We start from the raw sequence: 6,000 nt of genomic DNA, 5'->3' as shown, positions 1-6,000 counted from the left end.
TTATGGAAATACTACCCATTTTATAGAAATTGCCCCTACATAAAGTAGCAACTCCCGCACGAGATATTAAGGTCTTGCGCACAACACAGATGCATCATTTTCTGATTTCCTTTAATTTTTTCTTGATGTTCCTTAATGTTAGACCCGTGATACCATGATATAAATTTGCGACGACAGCGATGGTTGCTGGCATTGGTGGATGATTGGAGATTTATTCCCCCAATCAATCACAGAAAAGCCATTTTTATGTCCCCAAGGGTTGGGGGCCTAATGCCATCAATGCATCTCACATGGTGCACTGAAGTTTGTAGTGTCTCTTTAGCCCCTAGCTGCACCCACTTTTTAGGCTTTTACATTACCTCCATTCCGCTAACTTTCTTTGAGCATTTTTTTCAATCACACTATTCGCGTCCAGTTTGCTCATGCTACAACTTCACTTTACATTCTATTGTTTTTTTCTTAGTCTGTTCATGGGAGCAACCCCTATGAAGGTGAACTAACTTAACATATGTAATGAGGTGAGAGGGTTGAAAATCACTACATATAAGGAAAACAAAGCTTATGGTGACTGGAAAGGCAGCAAGGGAAATGAAGTCTGGAAAATGGTCATGATGAATTGGAGAGGTGTGTAAACAGACTGTTCTGTGAATGTAATGCAACAGATGGTGTTGCTAAAGATTGCAAAATGTAAATACATGACGTAAGAAATTTTCTATGCCTGACGTGCGGTAGCAAAGGGGGAAGAAGGAACCGAAACACCATTCTGTGATGGAAGTAGCATCAAGAAACAGGTTAAACATTTGCTTCTTTTGTACTCTATGGACTGTGGAGCGGTTAAAGAAAGAAAGAACAGTACACTAGTAATAGTAGACGTAGTAGTATCAATAACAGACTTGTTGAATGTGAAATAAATTGCTAGATTACTGGTAAGTAAAGTTATGCCATTGTAAACACAAAAGCTTCAGATGCATATATAATTGCTGTACTATCTGCAGCACAATGTCATTGACAAAGAAAATGGAGATTTTAAATATGTGGCTGTAGAATGCTAATTTTCATTACCCAAATGAGTATTAACAATAAAGGTCAAGCACTGGGACCTTTGAGGTCATTCAGTGCTGAAACAGAAATTGACAGTAAAAAGGTTTAAAAGGTGAACAGGAGAAAAACCTTGCAGTTGTACTATGAATCGTTGGAAGGTGGAAAATAAGATGGAAGAGAGAATATTATTGGTGGTACAGCAAAAGGGATGCAAGGGGGTTGCAGCTAGGTTCCAAAGGGATGCTGCAAAGAACCTTAAATAATGCCCACAGTGCACTGCGTGAGGCGCACTAACGGCATTACCCTCCTACAGGGTCTATTCTATCCTAATTCTGATAAGGATGACAAAGGTATTGTTATTAACGAATAAATTAGCCAGGGGGGGGGGCACTACAAGAAGCAAAGTTGCATGGACAGAGGAAAATAGTCTCAATCCTAAAATTTTTAGGTGGTTTGGACATTTAGTGAGAATTAATGAGGCACAGTTAATCAAAAAAGTAATAGATATAAAAGTAGGCCAGCAGTGAGGCCCAACAGATCCATGAAAAGGGATGTACATGAAGACCCAGGCTAGATTCGACCAAATTCAAACAATACATATATAAGACAATAATGATTAAATGAAACTTATTTTATGTTTAAACTTATAAAAAGTAAAACTAATACAAAAACTTATGGTGGCGATAATCATTCTTAACATAGGTCACAGCAGTGAAATTGTTTTTTATTTGGTAAAAGATGCAGTTTGTGTAGCTTCGTGTATACATGATCTGTGGATTAAGTAATTTTCTTACAGATATGGGCTGCTTTCATAATGTTAGGTTACGGGTTTCCATGATTGAATTTACAGCAGTTGACCTTGTATTGTCTACAGTTTAGTTAATTAATAACAAGAAACATATGATAAGTGGATACCTGATATAATGAAGAACAGAATCTTGTGTACATTTCCACAAAGAAAAAACTGTTGTTACCAAACATATTTAAGAAATGGATTCCAACTTCATCTGTTTGAAGTTGCCGCTTGAGCAAGTTTCTCATGAGATGTAGTATTGATAATTTATTTCTATCTTTCTCTGAAGTGTAAATTCAATATCAATATAAATTTTAATTCTATATAATATCACACGATACTGAATACTTTGAAATTTTAAAATTTGTGAAAATCAAATGCAGTATTATTATTCAGAACCATTCACTCGGCTCAGGTAGATGGCGCTACTGTAGTCAAAGGTAAACAAAATTTTGTTATCCTCCCTTATTTTTACTTTAAAATATGTGATTGATGAATTAATTTGCTTAGATGTTATATGATAAAATACATTTATAAGTTGGGAGTGAAGTTAGATCATGATTTGTTGTTGTAGTTTTGTAAAATCTTAGAATAAAGCGAATTCATTTGAGCGGTGTTTTGGCGACCGCGACTTTTCAGTGCATTTTTCATAAACCAGAGGGAAATTTTTGACGTTTTAGTAAATAGTGGATTTAGAGACTTAATGCTCGCAGCATTTTGTTACTAGTTAGACTTCTGTGAATTGGGTTTGCAAAAACTAGGAGAAAGCCTGTTGCGCGTGGGTCGTTCGAAAGGGTGGTTCATCCTAAGGTAGTGGCTACTGGGCCTGGCTAGTGTACGGTAGGAGTGTATCCTATGGCCAGTCCCGAATCGTCCAAATCATACATTAAGTCGAATCTTACTTGAAAAAATTGGTAGAATTTAGCAATAGCTCCGCATAGGGTATTAGGCCTACTTTGGAACTTTATTTTTCCCTTTAGTATTTTGGTTGCTTAAAAAGAATTTACCATTATTTTTTGTTGGTCGACTGTAATTAACCAGGAATTAACCTCAGAAGTTGTATGCTGGCCAACCTGGAATGCTAAACACGCATGCACAGTGTTATAGGGGAGCTTTTGATAAAATGTGGAGTTTCCTTCACCAGGGGGTCAGGTGGGCGGAGCCCGTTGACTAAGTAACACGGCCTGCTAGGTTAGGTTAGGATAGGGTACATTAGGTTAGTATAGTTCCTTTTGTAATAGGTTTCCTTAGCCAATTCCTTCTTAAACAGATGGCTCCCTGATGACTTGCGCATGCGCAGAACCGTTCAACAACAACATGGCAGTCTGGTCTTTCTCCCAACGTTTCCAAAACCCCTCGTTCCCAAGGGGTGCCCAACCATGTTGGGTAGATATATATGAGTCTAATAATAATTGAGCGTTAATAAACAACACCACCTGCTTCATCAGCAACTCAAAGCATAAGAAAAATAAATTTCCAGGGTCGCATTTTGGACTTGAAAATGTTTTAGATGGTTTAATGTATATTTTGGATGTTCGTTTCATTAGCAAATGAGAGATAGGCTAGTGGACCTCACCCATGTATCATAAAATTCACAGGACCACAGTGGAAAAATGGAGTTTTTGGTTTGGGAATTATAAAATGAGTGAAATAGCCTACATGGATGGATTTAAATGTACCCTAACCTAGTGGTTGGGTTTCTTGCCAGGTCTCTATTTAAACCCCAGACCCCTTACATAACTTAACCTTGGGGGTTGATCTTTATCTACCCCTAGACTCCCACCTTACCTAACTTAGGTGGTCAAGTCCTTACCTAGGGTAAAACTGTAAAACTGAAGACTACTACCATGCCCCTCTGGTTTGGTAACTATCAGTTTACGTGCAAAATGTGCACTGCACCAGTCCCTTGGGGATGAATGTTAAAACATAAACAAAAGTCTTTGAGGTAATTCTAAGCCAGCTGTCAGCAGTGAGCTAGACTATGGCAATTGACGATTTCCTATGTTATTTTACTTGCTTTACAAGAATTTAAAGTAATATTTTGTAGGCCAGCTGTAACTAAACTGTAATTGACCTTTGAAGACTACATTACCGACAGGGTAGATCTAAGCCAGCATTCTGTGGCGACCCCCCCCCCCCATCCCCTCCATAGCTAATACGGCAAAATTGTAACCAGTAAACACCCATAAAATACAAACGTAACGTACCGTAGGGGTGTTTACTGGTTACAATTTTGCTGTATTAGCTATGGAGGTGGGCTCGCCGCAGCATGCCGGCTTAGACCTACCCCGAGTTAGGTAATTCAAGTCATGCAGTCTTCAAAGGTCAATTACAGTTAAGTTACAGCCGGCCGGCAAAATATTACTTTAAATTCTTGTAGAGCAAGTAAAATAATATGGGAAAACGTCAAATGCCATAGTCTAGCTCACCGCGGACAGCCGGCTTAGAATTACCGTCTTTGAATATCATAAACTCAAACAAAAGGCTTAAACAGAGTCATAAGCACAAGATGGTAATTATTCCAGTCGCCGGCTGGTGAGAGCCAAGCCATGGTAGTAGTCTTCAGTTTTACCCTTACCTAGCTGGGTGTTGCGGGGAGCTTTGCTCCTTTGGACATCCCTCCCCCCCATGTAAAGTAATTTAGACCCCCAATGAACCTAACCTAGGGCCCTGCAAATCAATAATATATAATAAGGTTGCAACCTAACCAACCATACCCACCCCAATCCAACCAAGGACATCAGTTCCATACCCTGATGCGTGACATAAGATTGAAAACAATCTGTGAACCACAACAGTCTTACTGTGATCTTCCAAATTGTAGGGTATAAGGGTGGGGCCCACAGGCTAAAAATACCCATTTGTTAACAACACATACCTGAAGTGTTGAAAGCTCACATTAAAACATAGGAAATGATATTTTCAAGTCCAAAATGCAATAATGGTTCAAGTAAAATACCCATTCCACAACAAAATAGTTAGCCAAGTTAAAGAATGCACTAATCTATTTACCTAGTTTAGATTCAGATTTGGTTCTGCCGATGGTTTTATATGTGATTCAGATGATTTTGATATTAATTTTTGTTGGAGAGAAAACTTTGTATAGACGAGTTTAGTCTTAGCTATTTAAAAAGAATGGGACCCCCAGTAGGAAACCATGGTGTTTTGGAGGGAGGAGAGCAAAGTTGAATGATAAACAAGATGAAGACCAGTAGAAATACGCCAGAAGTTATAGAGAAAAGTGTATATGAACATCCAGAACAAATGGAAATTCAAAAGGCACCAAGAACAAAAGACTAACAGTAATGATATGACTGAACCTGGAACAACTAATGCCAAAGTATTTTCTGTACTGTCTCAGTTTTTACTGTATTTATGTAACTAGAATTAAGTTTTCAAAATCTAAAAGATGAAAAAAGTTCTTCAGCATCTCCCTTAAAGAATAGTAATAGTTTTGAGCATGCTACATTCTCATCCACAACACTAGATAGGCACCTGATGCAAAGGCACAATGTGCAGTGTTTGAAGTTATTGTAAGGTACAGCTGGCTGCAATTGACATTCTTTTAATAATTTGTGTTTTGATAGAGCATCTACCTTAGTAAGCATTTTTTCTTTCAGGTGTTCAAGATGTATTTGCATTTTAAATGATCAAATAGATTAAAGTGAGCGATCCATTACAATGGGACCTGGTGGTGGGTCAGTGGGGCATCATGGCCCTCAGGACCCAGTTGCACAGATGAATGCATTTAGGTCATATGTTTCTATGCTAGCGGATCCAAGTGCCAAGGATGAAAATAAACTCAAAGCTGCTCAGGCACTTAGTGAAGACCTTGAGGTAAGCAGTTATGTTTGTGTTAATAAAGATCGTTAATGTAGAAAAGCTAATTGAAGTTATTGGTTTAGTAACCAATTATAATTCTTTAGTGAATGAAATTGGCTTGACATAAATTTTTTGTCATGATCTTAGCTTAATAGATATTTTGTGTATTCAGAGAAGTTATTAAGATAAATTAGAAAAAAAAGTATCTCAAGATAATGTTTCATTGGTAAATGGAAAGATAAGACTGTGCTATCTCCAGTGAGTATAAACATTTGTAACCACTTTTATATCCATTACTGGGTATTTGTTGCCTTGCATGGTACACTTACACTAGACAATTCTAA

The 6,000-nt window shown here is 37.8% G+C and overlaps 1 pseudogene; it reads left to right on the top strand.

The window, feature by feature from the left end:
• The first annotated feature begins 2,239 nt into the window (after nucleotides 1-2,239).
• Nucleotides 2,240-6,000, top strand: part of LOC136849803 (transformation/transcription domain-associated protein-like) — a 69,799-nt pseudogene continuing 66,038 nt past the window's right edge.

This window comes from Macrobrachium rosenbergii, chromosome 21, assembly GCF_040412425.1.
Source record: "Macrobrachium rosenbergii isolate ZJJX-2024 chromosome 21, ASM4041242v1, whole genome shotgun sequence".
NCBI classification, from domain to species: domain Eukaryota; kingdom Metazoa; phylum Arthropoda; class Malacostraca; order Decapoda; family Palaemonidae; genus Macrobrachium; species Macrobrachium rosenbergii.
The sequence above is the reverse complement of the archived record's forward strand: the minus strand, read 5'-3'. Positions and strand labels throughout refer to the sequence as shown.